Source organism: Vombatus ursinus, unplaced genomic scaffold (assembly GCF_900497805.2).
Source record: "Vombatus ursinus unplaced genomic scaffold, bare-nosed wombat genome assembly UNPS02000580.1, whole genome shotgun sequence".
Taxonomy (NCBI): domain Eukaryota; kingdom Metazoa; phylum Chordata; class Mammalia; order Diprotodontia; family Vombatidae; genus Vombatus; species Vombatus ursinus.
Window position 1 is genome coordinate 24,981,246 of NW_020940358.1, and position 15,643 is coordinate 24,996,888.

At 40.1% G+C, this 15,643-nt stretch overlaps 1 pseudogene; it reads right to left on the bottom strand.

Annotated features, from left to right (window-relative positions):
- Window positions 1–4,729: 4,729 nt before the first annotated feature.
- LOC114032720 lies at window positions 4,730–5,274 on the bottom strand (annotated as a pseudogene).
- Window positions 5,275–15,643: the final 10,369 nt, after the last annotated feature.

The following is a 15,643-nucleotide window of genomic DNA, read 5'->3' on the forward strand; positions in this document are numbered from 1 at the left end:
TATCTATGAAGTCATCCTTTGTAGTAGAAAAGAAAAATCGGGGGAAAAAACCAATTCAACAAAACTTATCAAAGTTTAGTCTTTGTAATAGTTAGTGTTCGGCAGTATTCTACCTACATAATCCCCAACCTCTTCAATGCAGGGATCTCATCTTTTCTCTGGGGCCAAGTTTAATTCCTCCTTTGAAAGAAGGAAAACAAGATGGAAATAGCATTGGAATAAAAGTCAGAAGACCTGGGTTCAATTTGTGGCTCTTCTGTTTATTAGCTACTTGACTATGAGCAAATCACTTCTCTCTCAGCCTCAGTTTCCCCATTCATAAAATGAAGGGGTTGGACTAGATGATCTCTAAAGGCCCTTTCCAGGTCTAACATCCTATCTTAAACTGAATTCAAAAAATTCAGTTCCTTTATGCTTCATATTCTACCCATACTGACCTAGTTGCTGTTGCCTAAACTCATTAATCTATTTCCCACAGCCTGTGCCTTTGCATATGTGATAATGGCCTTGGACAAGTCATTTCCTCTCTGTAAGCCATTTCTTCATCTGTAAAATGGCAGCGCTCTTCCAAATCTAAAATCCTCATCTTCCCTGCTAAAAGCAATGTCCTTCTCTCTTCCTACACACTCCCTCCAAGATCCATTTAGTTTCCTTCACAGTGAGCTGAGCCTTAGATGCCACCTCCTACATCAGGAGTTCTCAGAATTATTTGAAAAGTGCCATTCTCCAGTAGAGGGAGTCTCCAAGCCCCTTAGTTATTAGTGTTCTCACTCTTCTCAAATTACCTTCTTTGTACTTACCTTTGTATCCCCTTATAGAATATAAGCTCCTTGAGGACAGGGCATGTTTTTCTTGTTTTTTATCTTTGTATGCCAAGCATCTAGCATAGGGCCTTACACATAGTAGGTGAGGAATGAATGAATGTATGTCCTAAAGACTATTCAGCTCTGACATTCTAGTTTCAGGTTTATATGTGCTTATGGCCTTCTTAACCTTACTACAGCAATGACCACTAGAGGATGCCAGTGTTCAAATAATTCAGGGAAATCCACCATCTGACTCTGGTATTCTCTCTGGCTTGGCTCAGAGATCTCAGCTTGGAATAATTCTCATTAACTACACCAGAACCAAAATAAAATCTGAGCTCTACAGCATGTGGGAGGAAGGGCTTGGAACTGATTTATTTTACCCCTGCAACACTAATCAGACTTCCCTCCTGAATAATATTGTTTTCCACATATGCCTTCTTAATACATCCCAGAGTCCTGGAAAGAATGAATGGTGGCCAGGGATAGGCCTAGCCAAAATAGTTTATTTTTGGTGTCTTCTTAGCCCTTCTTCTAACATTCCAGACTGACACCCTAGAACTAAAAAATGAAGAGACAACTGGATTCAGAGTCAGAGGGCTAGGATTCAAATTCTGGCTCTGCTACTTAATGCATATGTGATAATGGTCTTGGACAAGTCATTTCCTCTCTCTGAGCCGGTTTCTACATAGGTAAAATGATAATGCTCTTACAGATCTAAATCCTCATTTTTCCTGCTAAAAACAACTACAGAAGCACGCCACCCCCCCCCAGGTGCTTTTGCATGTACTACAGTATATTTGCATTTTACTAGGTCTCCCCTAAAGTCCTCCTTCTTTACTTGGGTGGAGTGGGGGGGGTGACCCTGACTTTGAGTAAGGCTATGACAGTTAGACTGTGTATCTGTCACCCCAAGACTAGCTTGGATAAGTTCAGAGAGACACACCACAAAAAAGGACACTAGGGGGTGAATGATTTTGGCCACAGCAACCTGTAAAGATAATTTATTAAGACATAGAAAGGGGAGTGAAATCACATATCTTCTGAATCATTGAAATAAGGGGAGCTTGGAAGACTAAAACTCTTTAAGATCCAAGGAAATGAATCTCTGATGCCTTTGTCTGGCATTTAAAGCTCTTTACAAACTGCCCCCTTCATAACTTTCCCATTTTCAGTCTCTGCCTTCCACTAATGCAGTGCTCCAGTCATACTTACCTACTTATTGCTCCTTGAACAGGACATTCCATCTCCCATATTCATGCCTTTGTGCTGACCCCAAGTCTCGAAGGTTCTCCCTCCGAACCTCCTAAGCTTAGAATCACCAGTTTCCCTAAAAACTCAACTCAGTGGCCATCTCTTTTGGGAGGCCTTTCCTTGGGAAACCTGGTTTCTAGTGCCATTCCATCTAAGACAGTGATTCATAACTTTTTTTGTCACATGGATCCCTCTGGCAGTGTGGTAAAGCCTATGGACTCCTTCTCAGAATAATGTTTTTAAATGCATTTAATAAAATACATAGGATTACCAAGGAAACCAATTCTATTAAAATAGATATAAACTTTTTTCCCATCCAAATTCATGTGCCTCCTGAAATCTATCAGGGTCCACAGACTCTAGGATAAGAGCCCCAGCTCTCATATAGTCTCATATATTTTTAGAAATTCATTTTTTTATTTATTCTTAATTTTCAACATTCACTTCTATAAGATTCTGAGCTTCAGATTTTCCCCATCCCCTCCCCTTTCCCCAAGACAGCATGCAATCTGATATGGGCTATATATGTACCATACATATATATATATATATATATATATTTTTTTTTTTTTGTCTCCCTCAATAGAATGAAAGCTCCTTAGGGAAAAGATTGTTGTTTTTTTCTTTGTTTCCCCAGCACTTAGTGAAATGGCTGACACGTTGTAAGCACCTAATAATTGCTTGTTGATAGATAATGGTGAAATTTCAGGCACCATTACATAACCAGTCTATGGGGAAAATTTTTTTGTGGGGAAGGACATTTGCAAAGCCCCTCAAATCACATTCCCTCGAGTCCTTCATTGCCTTCTTGGAAAGATTGGCTCTCATAAAAGCCTTCCTGTCCTTTCCATCTGCATGACTTAGTGAACCTGGGAGCTTTCTGACTTTATAAGAGCTGCTGATTTCCTTACAAACTTGCTTTGATCTCTGGGAATTTAGCATCTTGTTCAAAAGTCTGGATTGCATACTAAGTGATAGTTCCCAAAGGCCCCTGGGGCCAGGAAAGGGGGAAAAAAGGCTGAGCCACACAATGAGCACACAGAGCTCCAAATGGAATAAATTATTTGGTAATAGAATCCCTGGAGGTATAGGGACTCCAGGAGATGTCAATGCTGCCTGGTTAAAAAAAAAAAAGCAGCTTTCTGGGACTGGGGATGAGTAGCCCATTGCAAAGACAATTGCTGTGTGAAAAGACAAATTCCATCAGCACCTAGCCTCTATTTCTTCCTCTCAGGCTCCATGTCCCTACAGTACTTAATTGTAAAGCACCTCTCTCTTGTCTATCCTTTAAGACTCTTGTCATTCACAAGGAGGCCCGACATAGTAGAAAGAGCCCTGAACTTTGAGTCAGGAGACTTGAGTCCGAATTCTGGTTCTAACAGCCATAGGTGACCATAGGTGGACTGCTGTCAGGAGCCTCATGCTCTCTGCTCTCTCCCTCTTTAAAAACCTGCTTTTTGTATATATACACACTAATGCATATAACTGACTATTTCCAGCTTATCTTGTTTTCCCTCTCAGGATGACTTGTATTTTAATTGTAGGAGGTGATATATAACCTATTATTTTAAAAAAGCACATTAAACTTGCAACATCATGGGTTCAAATCCTGGTTCTAAAACACTGGCCACCTGTGCGACTTTGGGCAAGGCCCTGGCCCTCCTTAGGCTGCTGTTTCCTAGTCTGTAAAAAGAGGGTGTTGGACTAGAAAATGTCCAAAGTTTCTCCCAGCTTTGACAGCCTGATTCTGGATCAATCTGCATAACTGTAATCATCAACTCAATTCAATTCAAGAAGCATTTACGAAGCATTTATTATACACAAGGCACTCTTCTGGGTGGCATGTCCAGCTCTTCATGACTCCATTTGAGGTCTTCTTGGCACAGATTCCCTAGCAGTTTGTCATTTCCTTCTCCAGCTCATTTTACAGATGAGGAAACTGAGGCAAAGAGGGTTAAATGACTTTGCGAGGAGGCCAGATTCGAACTCAGGAAGATGAGTCTTCCTGACTCCAGGCCTGGCACTCTATCCACTACACTACTAAGCTGCCCCATGGCTAAGAATACAAAGAAATAAATGAAATAATTCCCCTCAAGGAGCTAAGAATTTACTAGAGGGCTGCAACATATTACAAATCTAGAGATCTTTCTACTGTATCACACATGTGTATTCTCCATGTTGTGTTCCATTATATCAATGTAGAGGGGGTCTGGTAGTTGTGCTCAGACCCCAGCAGCTAGCTCTGCTGAGATAACCTCTCCACTGGGGGATCTTGCTTCTAGAAGGATCACAATCATATAGAAGGGAAGTACCATGGAGAGACAGTCAAGCATTCTTAGAAGGGTTCTGGTCAACTCGTCATGTGGTGAGGACGAAGCTCTTGGATTAGCTGTGCAGCCATTCAAAAAGTGCCCTCAGCTTCAGCCACTTTCCTCTCTGCTTCATTTGCTCATTTAGTTTCTTTTTTTTTTTAAACCAACAAAAGTCTATTTATTTATACATTAATGTTGACGGCTGGACAAGAGTTTAAGAAAAAAAAAGAAAAGGAAAACAGTCTATGAAACAAAGTGCTGTACAGAAAAGAGCAGAAGACAGGTTAAGAGGAAGGGAAAAAGATAGACGCACACACATACACACAAGATGAAGGAAGGTAGGCTGGGCAGCCAGGGTCAGGGCTCTTGGCTAGTCACCTGCTTCATGTAGGTTTCCAGCAGGTACTTTTTAAAGGCTGTGGGATTTGTCCAAAGTTCAGCAGCATGTGTGTTCAATGGGCTGTCAATGTTGGGCTCTCCCAGCAGGTTCTGGATAGATAGCAGGATGGTCCTGACATCATATAGAGTTGACCACTCGACCTTGAGGATGTCCAAACAGATATTGCCTTGGGTGTCCACATTAGGATGGTAACAAGGTGTGACAAATTTTACAGTGGCAGTATTATATGGGTAGCCACTGGGGAATTCCAAGGAGACCCTGAACCTTAGGTTTTCATATACTGTCCCAGCTGCCCCATGGATGGTCCCAACCTACTTGAAGAGACTGTCTGACTCTGGGAAGGTAGAAATTCCTTTGTCTCCAGACATCATTAGGGTCATCAATTCCTGCTGTAACCTCTTACCCACGGACCCGAGGTCAGTGCCTGCCCCAGGCTTGGCCCCCTTACGGGTCGGGCGGTGACAGCACCAGCAGCAGCCGGGTCGAGGTTCCGTGAGGCCATGGGGGACCGGAGATAAAAGAGCTCATTTGGTTTCATTTGGCTCCTTTGAACCCTTTGCTCATGCTGTCTGGTGAGATACCACATGATAAGAGGAAGGGCCTTCGGACGTTTTCTTCCTTTGAGGCCATAGAGTCCCAGGAAAATGAGCCCTGGTCATTGGCCTTTTAATTCATTCCTGTCTGTTCTAGGTATAAAGAGTAGAGTCTCCAACCTTGGTGAAGAGAGCCAGCCACAGGAATATGGTAGTCTAAATCTAGTCTGGGTCTTGTAGCCAGTGCAGGGTGGATGACCTGAGGAACCAGAAGCAGTCTCTGGGAGTGACCTTTTAGACCCCAGTGCTCACTCAGCAGTGAGGTTCCATCTGTATGTGGAGTTGCTATGGACCAGTGCTATATGAGAACTGAGCCAAGTTTTGAGTATGATCCCCCAGAGAACCTCCTTCCCACTCCACCTCCCAGAGACTAAAGTCTTACAGGGGAAAGTTAGCCCTAGAGGAATAGGGGAAATGTCTGTATGTTTATTTTGCTGTATCTTTGAAGTAAACATCCCTTTACAAAAGCCAATTAATGTTAAGTGACTAAATGGAACCTGGTACTAATCACAAGCCTCTAACAATAGGAGCTAACAAGCTAATGGAACGTGAGTTAATGGCAGAAAGTAGAAATACCCCAAACCCTCAGGGTTACCCCCTGGAATTCGGACGGGCACATCTGTAGCCTTTCTGGCCCCGAGAGAGTAGGGCCAGAGAGAACAAACTATACCACTGTGTGACCTTGGACAAATGACTTAATTCTTTAAACTTCTATTTCCTCATCTACAAAATGGAGATAGAAATTTCACTACCTACCTTCCAGGGTTCTTGTGAGGCCAATTAACACGCTGAATGAATGAGTCTGGGTCTGAAAAGGTCTGGACAGACTAGAACATTGGGCTGAAAGCAATGGGGCAATGCAATGGGGATAAATGTAAAGTCTTACATTTGGTTCCCCCAAAACGTCAACTTCACAAGTATAAGACAGGTCATGGCTAAACAGCAGTTCCTTGGATAAAGATGTTGAGTTTTCAGTGTACAGTAAATTCAGTACAACAACTGTGCTTAGACTATATTAAGAGAGGCATAGTGAGTGCCCAAACAAAAGAAGTGATGGTTCTACTGGACTTTATCCTGCTCAGGATAAATCTAGATTACAGTATTCAGTTCTTGGAATCACTTTAGGAAGAAACTGATAAGCTGAAGAACATTTAAAGGACAGAAATCAGGGTGACTTAACGCTTTTAAGATTGTGCCACATAAAGAACTGTTAATGGAACTAGAGACATTTAATCTGGAGAAAACTTCATTCTCCCAATCACCCAGGCTCACAACCAAAGTGTTAACTTCTCACTCTCCCTCATCCCCATATCCAGTCAATCTTGTCATTTCTACCTTCCTAACATCTCTTGGACACGTCCCTTCTCTCTTCTCTGACACTGCCCTGATGCACGTCCTTGTCACCTTGCACCTGAACTATTACAATAACCTATTTATTAATCTTCTTGCCTCAAGTCCCTCCCCACTGTTGTCTATTCTTCACTAAGCTGTCAAAATGATTTTCCTAAAGCGCAGGTCTGACCATGTCACTCCCCTATTCAATCAACTCCAGTAGCTCCCTATTACCTCCACAACCAAATGTAAAGTTCTCTCTCTCTTTTTTTTTAACAGTCTTTCATGGCCTAAAGGTAGGCCCCTTCCTACTTCTCCAATCTTCACACCTCACTCCCCTCCACATTCTCTTCAGTCCAATGACCTACTTGCTGCTCCTTAAACACAGAACTCCATTTCACAATCCTGGGCATTTTCACTGGTTTTCCCCTATGCCTGTAACTATCTCTCTTCTCATCTCTGCTTCCTGGGCTCCTTGGCTTCCTTCAAGTCTCAGCTAAAGACTCACTTTCTACAAGAAGCTTTCCCCAGTACTTCTTAATCTTAGTTCCTTCTCTCTAAGACTACCACCAATTTATCCCGTATATATCTTATTCTTACCTAACTGTTTATATGTTGTCTTCCCCACTAGACCGTGAACTTCTTGAGAGCAGGGACTGTCTTTTTGTTTTGTTGTGCTTTTTGCCTTTCTTTGTATACACATTGCTTAGAGTTTAATAAATCCTTGTTTACTCACTTGCTCTGAAAGAAGAATGGCTATTTAGAATAGGAGAGGATGATTTTGCTAACTCTCCACCATCTTCTATTCCTCACATTTCCTTTTGGTTCACAAGTACATCATGACAGTCAGCAAGATGTCTTGTTGAAATTCAGATATACTGTAGCTGTGACATTTGCCTGACCTATCAGTCTAGCTGTCTTACCAAAAAAGAAAATTAGGAACAAACTGTGGTACGTGAATATAAAGGAATGTTACTGGGTTGTAAGAAATTACTAATATTATGAATACATAGAAACATCAAAAGATTTACATGAACTGATGCTGAGAAAAGTAAGCAAAGCCCATAAAATAATATACATAATGACTACAACATAAATGAAAAGAACAACTATAAAACAATCAAAAGTGAATATTTCAAAATGACAGAAAAACATGCATAGCCCCAAACAAGAAATAGAAGGAGGAGGAGGAGGAGGAAGAGGAGAAGAAAAAGAAGAAGCCTCCTTTATAGAGATGGGAGAGCCACAGATGTGAAACATTGCTTATATTTTCAGATTTTAAAAAATGTATTGTTTATTCTCTTTTTTAAAATATCTTCCTCTTTTTTCTTTTAAAAAATACAAGATTTTATGGGGCAGCTAGGTGGTGCAGTGGATGGAGCACCAGCCCTGAAGTCAGGAGGACCTGAGTTCAAATCTGGCCTCAGACCAAACACTTGACACTAGCTGTGTGGCCCTGGGCAAGTCACTTAACCCCAACTGCACAAAAAAAAAAAAAAAAATAGGGAGGGGAGTAGGAGTAAAAAAAGGGAAAAATTTGACCAATATAAAAAGAAAAGATATCAATAAACATTATGTTTTTTAAAAAGGGAAATTAGGCTAATTTGTCGTGTCTTATCCTTAGTGAGTCCATGCTGGCTCCTAGTGATCACTACTTACTTTTACAAAGTACTCACAGACCATTTGTTTAATAATATGTTTCAGAACTTTGTTGGAGAATTGATATCACTTCTGAGTAGACTCGTAGCACAGCAACAGCTTGCTAAATAGGAGGGAAAAGGGCACCTAGGTGGTGCAGTGGATAGACCACAGGCCTTGGCTTCAGGAGGACCCGAGTTCAAATCCGGCCTCAGACACATAATGTTTACTAGCTGTGTGACCTTGTGCAAGTCACTTAACCCCATTGTCTAGCCCCACCCCAAAAAAGGATCAAAATAAATAGGAAGGAAAGGAAAATGGCCAACCCACCACCATACATAAATAAATGTTACCATAGAATTAAAGTCAGTCAATTGGTCCAATTTGGCAGCTGTGATCTTTGGATCTCTCACTCAAAGTCAATTAATTTTCCTAAAATTTGACTTCTGCCTGTGTCTAAGGAGATAGGATATCCCCTGAGTATTTTTATCTGTTTGTTTGTTTGTTTCTGGGATTTGCAAACTCAGTCTTTGATTGGTTATCTTAAGAGTCTGATCTTCTTATTGGCCTCTGCCTGGTCTTCAGCTACAATGCCGCTATAAGTCCTGGGTTGTATTTCCTGAGCCTCAGCAACTTTCCCCCTCTCTTAAACAACTCCACCCCCACTAGTAACAGGACATAAAGGTCAAATTCACCCTTCTGTCGGTTCTGTCATTTACCTTTTTGCCCTTCCTCAGCCCTTTGGCAACACCAATGGCGTCCTTGCTGCTGCTTGCACAAACTCCTGCATTGGCTGCACCCCTCCTCATCTCTGACTCCCAACTTCTCTGGTTTCCTTCAGGTCTCAACTAAAGTCCCACCTTCCGCAAGAAGCTCTCGTTAGTCCTCCATAATCTCAGTGCTTTTCCCCTGAGACTAAACTCAATGTATCCTGTTAGTACATCCTATTTGTGTACTTAACCTTGTTTGTACACAAATGTTTGCACTGTGTGATCCTTGAGAGCAAGGCCTGGGTTTTTGTTGTTGTTGTTGTTTTGGTTTGTTTGATTGTTTTCATTTGTATCACCAGCACTTAGCACAGTGCCTGACACATAGCAGACACTTAAATGTGTCTACTGACTGCATTTATGTATTGTTTATTCTCTTTTTAAAAATATCTTCCTCTTTTTTCTTTTAAAAATATGGGATTTTTTTGTCTTATGGGATGATGACTGACTGCAGACGCTACCATTCGCTAGGATTCTACAAAGATTGTTGATGGTGGTTTACTGATCACATCTACAAATTCTTTTAGCACCCTGAGATGGAAGGACATGTTGCCAATGGCAAATTTAAAAATAATAAATAGACTTGCAAGAATAGCATCAGGGAGGATTAAGTTCATAATGAGCTGAGCTTTGTAAAAAATAACTAAGAACAAAAAAGAGTTTTGGTAACTATGTTTACAGCAAGAAGCACAACAAGGAAGGGAAAGAAAGGTCTACTGCTTGGGGCAAATGATGCAATGCTAACAGAGAAACAGAGCTATTTAGCTCTCAGTTTGCTTCTCTCATCTTCTCTATTCTTCAAGAAGCTTACATTTCTATCATCGGAGTCAGCAGCAAATTCCTTGCATATATTAATATATGCAGAATAAATACAAAATAATTACAAAGTAGTAAAATACAAGAAAAAGATGAAGGGAGGGCACCAGCAATTGGTGGGGTTCAGGAGAGTTTCATGAAGAGGTGGCACTTAAGCTCTGTTTTGAAGAAAGACAGGGATTGTGGGGGATGGAAACAAAGAAGGAATATATTCTAGCCATGGGGGAAATCCAATGCAAAAGTCCTGAGGCAAGATATGGAGTGTGCCATGTGTAAGGTACAAAAGGAAGATGAATTGGACTGAGTGTAGAATGTGGGAAAGTAATGTGTAATAACTCCGGCAAGCTAGGTTAAGGCCAGGATGTGAAGGACTTTAAAAGCCAAACAGAGTAGTTTATATTTGCTTCTAGAAACAATAAGGAGCCATAAACTTTGCTGAGTAGGAGAATGACCTGGTCAAATCTTCACTTTAGGAAAATCACTTTGGCAGCAGAATAGGTAATTGGAATGGAGAGAAGCTTGAGGAAAGGAGAATAATTAGAAGGCCATCTCAATAACTTAAATGAGGAGTAATAAGGACTATATGAGTAGACTGGAGGAGTAGGATATAAGTGATGCTGCAGATGTAGAAATGGTAAAATTTGACTTTTTTTTTTAAGACAACTAGGGTTAAGTGACTTGCCCAGGGTCACACAGCTAGTAAGTGTCAAGTGTCTGGTCTGAGGCTGGATTTGAACTCAGGTCCTCCTGACTCCAAGGCCAGAGCTCTATTCACTGCACCACCTAGCTGTCCCAAAGGTAAAATTTGGCAACTGACTATATATGAGTGGTGAGGAAGAACAAGAAGTTGAAGATAAAGCCAAGGTTATGAACCTAGCATACTGAAAGAATATCGGTATCTTTGATAGAAATAGAAAAATTGGAAGCAGAATGGGTTTTTGGGAAAAGACAATGAGTTCTGTTTTGAACATGATGAGCGTGAGATATCTGTAGGACATCCAGTTCAAGATGTTTACTAATAGGTAATTGAGGCAACTAGGTGGCACAGTGAAGAGAGTGCTGGGCCTGCAGTAAAGAAAACCTGAGTTCAAATACATTCCCTGACACTTACTGACTGTGTGACCTTGGGCAAGTCACTTAACTTCTGTTTGCCTCAGTTTCCACAACTGTAAAATGGGAATAATAATAATACCTACCTCACAAATTTTGTGAGGATCAAAGGAAATGTTTGTAAAGTGATTAGCACCATGTCTGGCACATAGTAGGCATTATATAATGCTTACCCTTAACAGGTGATGCAAAGATGAAGCTCAGTGGAGAGACTGAGTTTACAAGTCTCTAAATTAGAGGGAATTTCATACGAGGATACTTGCTTCCATCTTTTTGTAAATATCTTTTTTTAAAAATATGAACTCAAAAATTTTTCTAAAAATTTTTTAAAAATGAACTCATTGAAGAGCTCTCACATTGGTTTCCTGAGATGCTTCCACCTTTTCTTTCTTATCAGGACTATTGACAATTCTACCATTAGAACTTTATTTTGAAGAATATTTAATGATATTCTCTGATACAAGCTTTGATCATCATAATGATATATTTCTCTCTTCTCTGAACTTTTTGAAATCTGCTTTCCTAAAGTTGAGGATTTACATCTGACTTTATCTATTAAAAACTCTAAAACTACACAGTCACTTCCTCCCAAAGTTCTCTCCATGTTCATTTTACCAACCACTATCTTCTTGTTGCTCAAAATTAGGTGTGTATTAGCAGTTCCCCTCATTGCTTCTTCAACGTCCTGAGAGATGAAATTGTCATCAAAAGTATGAGTCAAAAATTTATCCCATGCCCTGCTTCAAGCCAAATGAGACTTCTAGCAGGTGTGTGGAACCATCATCACTATTATTTTTAGATTTTGTGTCAGTTTTATAATTATATTAGGATAGCACCATAATAGCTTCACCTGGCTGGGTGATTGATTTGTACCATACTCTTTTTTTTTTGTTAGGCAATAGGGTTAGGTGACTTGCCCAGGGTCACACAGCTAGTGAGTGTTATGTGTCTGAGGCCAGATTTGAGCTCAGGTCCTCTTGAATCCAGGGCCGTTGCTGTATCCACTGTGCCACTTAGCTGCCCCTGTACCAAACTCTTAAAACAATGTTATTTCCATTTCTTGCCTTTTTCCTCACCTAGATCTTATTCATCATATTTCCATCAGAAGTTTGTGTATTCCCCTACTTTCCTGACATTCAGTACTATTCTCTTTCCTGTAAAAGTCCCTACAACCTTTAATTATCAGGGTCCCATGATCTCTTATGTAGTAGTCCTCCAAGAAAAAAGGCAAAGACAAGAATGCAATTGTCCCTGAACTTATGACAAGATTCATCACTTCCAAATGCTTCAGGATTCTCTGTATCCAAGATCTTGAATGACTCATAGCATAACTTGGAACACAGTAATTTCCTGGGGGACACACAATGAAATGAAACACAAATACAGACATTCAGGGGTATTTAGATTATTTTAGATTTCTAAGCTTGGCCATTTTGAATGCCTCCACGTATGTAAAAGGATGCACCTACTTGGTGTATCAGAGGTTCCCAAAGTAGACAATACTGCCCCCTGGGGAGCACTGGAATGATCCAAGGAAATTGATAATAGCCGTGGGTGCAATTGGGAGTCACTGAATAAAATAAGAGGGTGGTGGAAGCATAAAGAAAGAAGAAAAGAAAAAATTTTTAAACTGTTCATCTATGTTTCATCTGTTGTGTAACAGAGTTAAAATCATAGTGATTATATTATTTTCCAAATAAATACACACAATGCAAGTTATACCTGATCAGTAGTAAAGTCTGCTGACAGGTCTTAACAAGCAAGTGTTGGCATGTGAGCCAGAAGTCCAGCATGGATCAGCAGGAATATGTGTGTCTAATGACTTGTTTACAATATGTACTATACATGTAACGATATAGTTACATGAAGCAATATTGCATCATTAAAATTTCAATGCAGGAAAAAACTCACAAATTTACAATAAACTACTAATTTTAAGATGCATCATTTTAAAAAAATTCTTATTTTTAAAAATGATTCAAATTTAAAAAAAAAACATTAAAGGGTTAAAAAAAGTAGATTTCCAGGGGGAGTACTGAGTAATTTTTTTTTTTTAAAAAGTGGGTAGTAGGTCAAATAAGTTTGGGAACCTCTGGTGTTGATGATGATGCTGATTTGGTGTAGATAATGCTGACATGTCCTGTCTTGTGCTGACATTGCTTGCCTGTGTGAGGGGCAGAGTTGGTTTGAGAATTTCTTTGGGGAGAGACATATGTGATGCCAGACTCTAGTCCACTACTTCTCTGTTAGAAGGTGGGGAGGATTCCTCATCAGTGGTCCTCTGGACCACTCATGGTTGACCATTGCCTTGATCAGAGTTCTCACATCTTTCAAAGTTGTTTACTTTTATAATGTTTTTGTATAAATCATTCTTCTGTTCTGGTCATTTCACTCTGTACCAGTTCATATGAGTCTTCCCATGTTTCTCTGAAATCATCCCTTTTATTGGACCCCTCATGGTCCAATAGTATTCCATTACATTCATATACCATAATTTGTTCAGCCATTCCTCAGTTGATGAGCATTCCCTTAGTTTGAAACAATTATTCTTAATAACTAGGTGGTAAGATATGTTATTTCTTTACTCTTGGCAATTAATAAGCCTGTTACTAATGAGGTGGCAGTAGAATGGTGAATCCTAAAGAAAAGAGATAGTCACTTTTGGGGAATGGTCTGAAAGAGGCCTTAAAGAGGCCTCAAAAGCCCTCAAAACAATCTCATTGTTAATACTCTCTCCTTCTTGAAATTACTTTTTATTACTTTGTACATATGTTGGTTTTATATATGTCCCCAACAGAACTTTAATTTCTTGAGAGAGAGTGAGGGAGAGAGGAAAGAGTACTAGGCTAAAACTCTAGCAGCTTGGATTCAGATCCTAGCCTAGCTATTATCTATCTGGGTGATGTTGGGCATGTCACTTCTCTAGGACTCAAATTTTTTCAACTATAAAATAAGTGGGGTTGGACTGAGCGTCTTAAGATCTAAGCATCTTAAACATCTAAGATCCTTTCTAGCTCTAAATCTATGATAACACAAAACATTTTACTTTATTTTTATAGTCACAGGACCTAGCATAGTGCCTGGCATTTAACAGGGACTTGATAAATGTTTGCAGAATTAAATTGATTTGAAAATGTCATCACAGAACATTTGAGCAGCAAGGCATCTTCAGGATCATTTCTTTCAGCTGCTTTCTTTTACAGTGGAGGAAAATGAGACCCAAAACAGGAAAGCAATTTGGTTGAAGTCTCAGAAGAAAGGCTTCTTCCATCCTTACTGAAATGGATGCTGACCTGAGATGCAATCAAATAGAGCCCAAATGTCACAGATTCATAGACTAATCAATCTGGAAGAGACCTTAGAGAACATATTTTTTAACCCTCTCATTTTACAGAGGAAGAAATAGAGTTAGTGTCAGAGCCAGCACTTGAACTCAGCTCTCCAGACTCCCAGCCTAAAGCTTTCAGCCATGTTATTGAAATTTAGCTTTCTTAGATATGGTCAAGACTCCTGGCCGATGGGGAAAGAGCTAAGTATGATTGGGGACCAAATATTAGGCCAGTTTGGCTGAAGCATAGAATATATGTGAAGGAGACTAATAATATTAGATAAGCCTGGAAAGTTAGGTTGCCATGGGATTATATAGATAGCCTTGAATGTCAGGAAAATCCTTTCTTTCTGGCTTCCTTTTCCTTGTCCCAAACTTAATTGCTCATATGTCAAAGGAGACCCTCTCAACCTAGTACTAATACAAAAATAGAGTGGGGGGGGAGGGAGGGGTGTCTAGCAATTAACCCTTTCCCCCCTTCCAACTTCAGTCAGTAGGTATTGCTGGAGGGGTATGGAAGTGCATAGGGCATGACATTAGAGGACCTGGTTTCTACACTTAACTCTACCACTTACGAGCTTTTAAGCTGCCACTTAGAATTACACATTTAGGGCTACAAGGGGCCTCAGAGGCATCTAGTTTACCCACCTCATTTTAGGAAATGCAGGATCCAGGGAAGTAAAGGGGCTGCCCAAAGTCATTCTGGTAGCAAGCATTAGAGGTAGAATATGAATTGATATCCTCTGATTCCAGTCAGAGGCAGCTAGATGGATAGTGGATAGATCACTGGACCTGGAGACAGGAAGATCTGAGTTCAAATTCAGCCTTGGACACTCATTAGTTGTGTGATCCTAAGTCACTTAACCTCTGCCTCGGTTTTCTCAACTATAAAAAGAGGATAATAGTAGCATCTATCTCCCAGGGTTGTTGGAGGATCAAAAGAATGAATATTTTTAAAGTGCTTAACACAGTGCCTGGCACATAGTAGGCACTTAATAAATGTTTATTTCCTTCCTTTCAGAGGCAGTATTCTTCCCACTGTACCATGGACTTTGGGTGAATCACTGGCCTCATTTCCTCATCTATAAAATGAGAATAAGAATATTTGCTCTTCTTACCTCATAGGATTGCTGTTTGTAAAATACTTTGTGACTGTGAAGTGTTATTTAAATAGGAGCTATTGCTTAGAACTCTGCTAAACATATTAGGAGATACAGGAAGAGAAAAAAGATACATAATCACTGCCCTTGTGGACCTTGAAATATAGTTGAAAATATTTAATTTTTT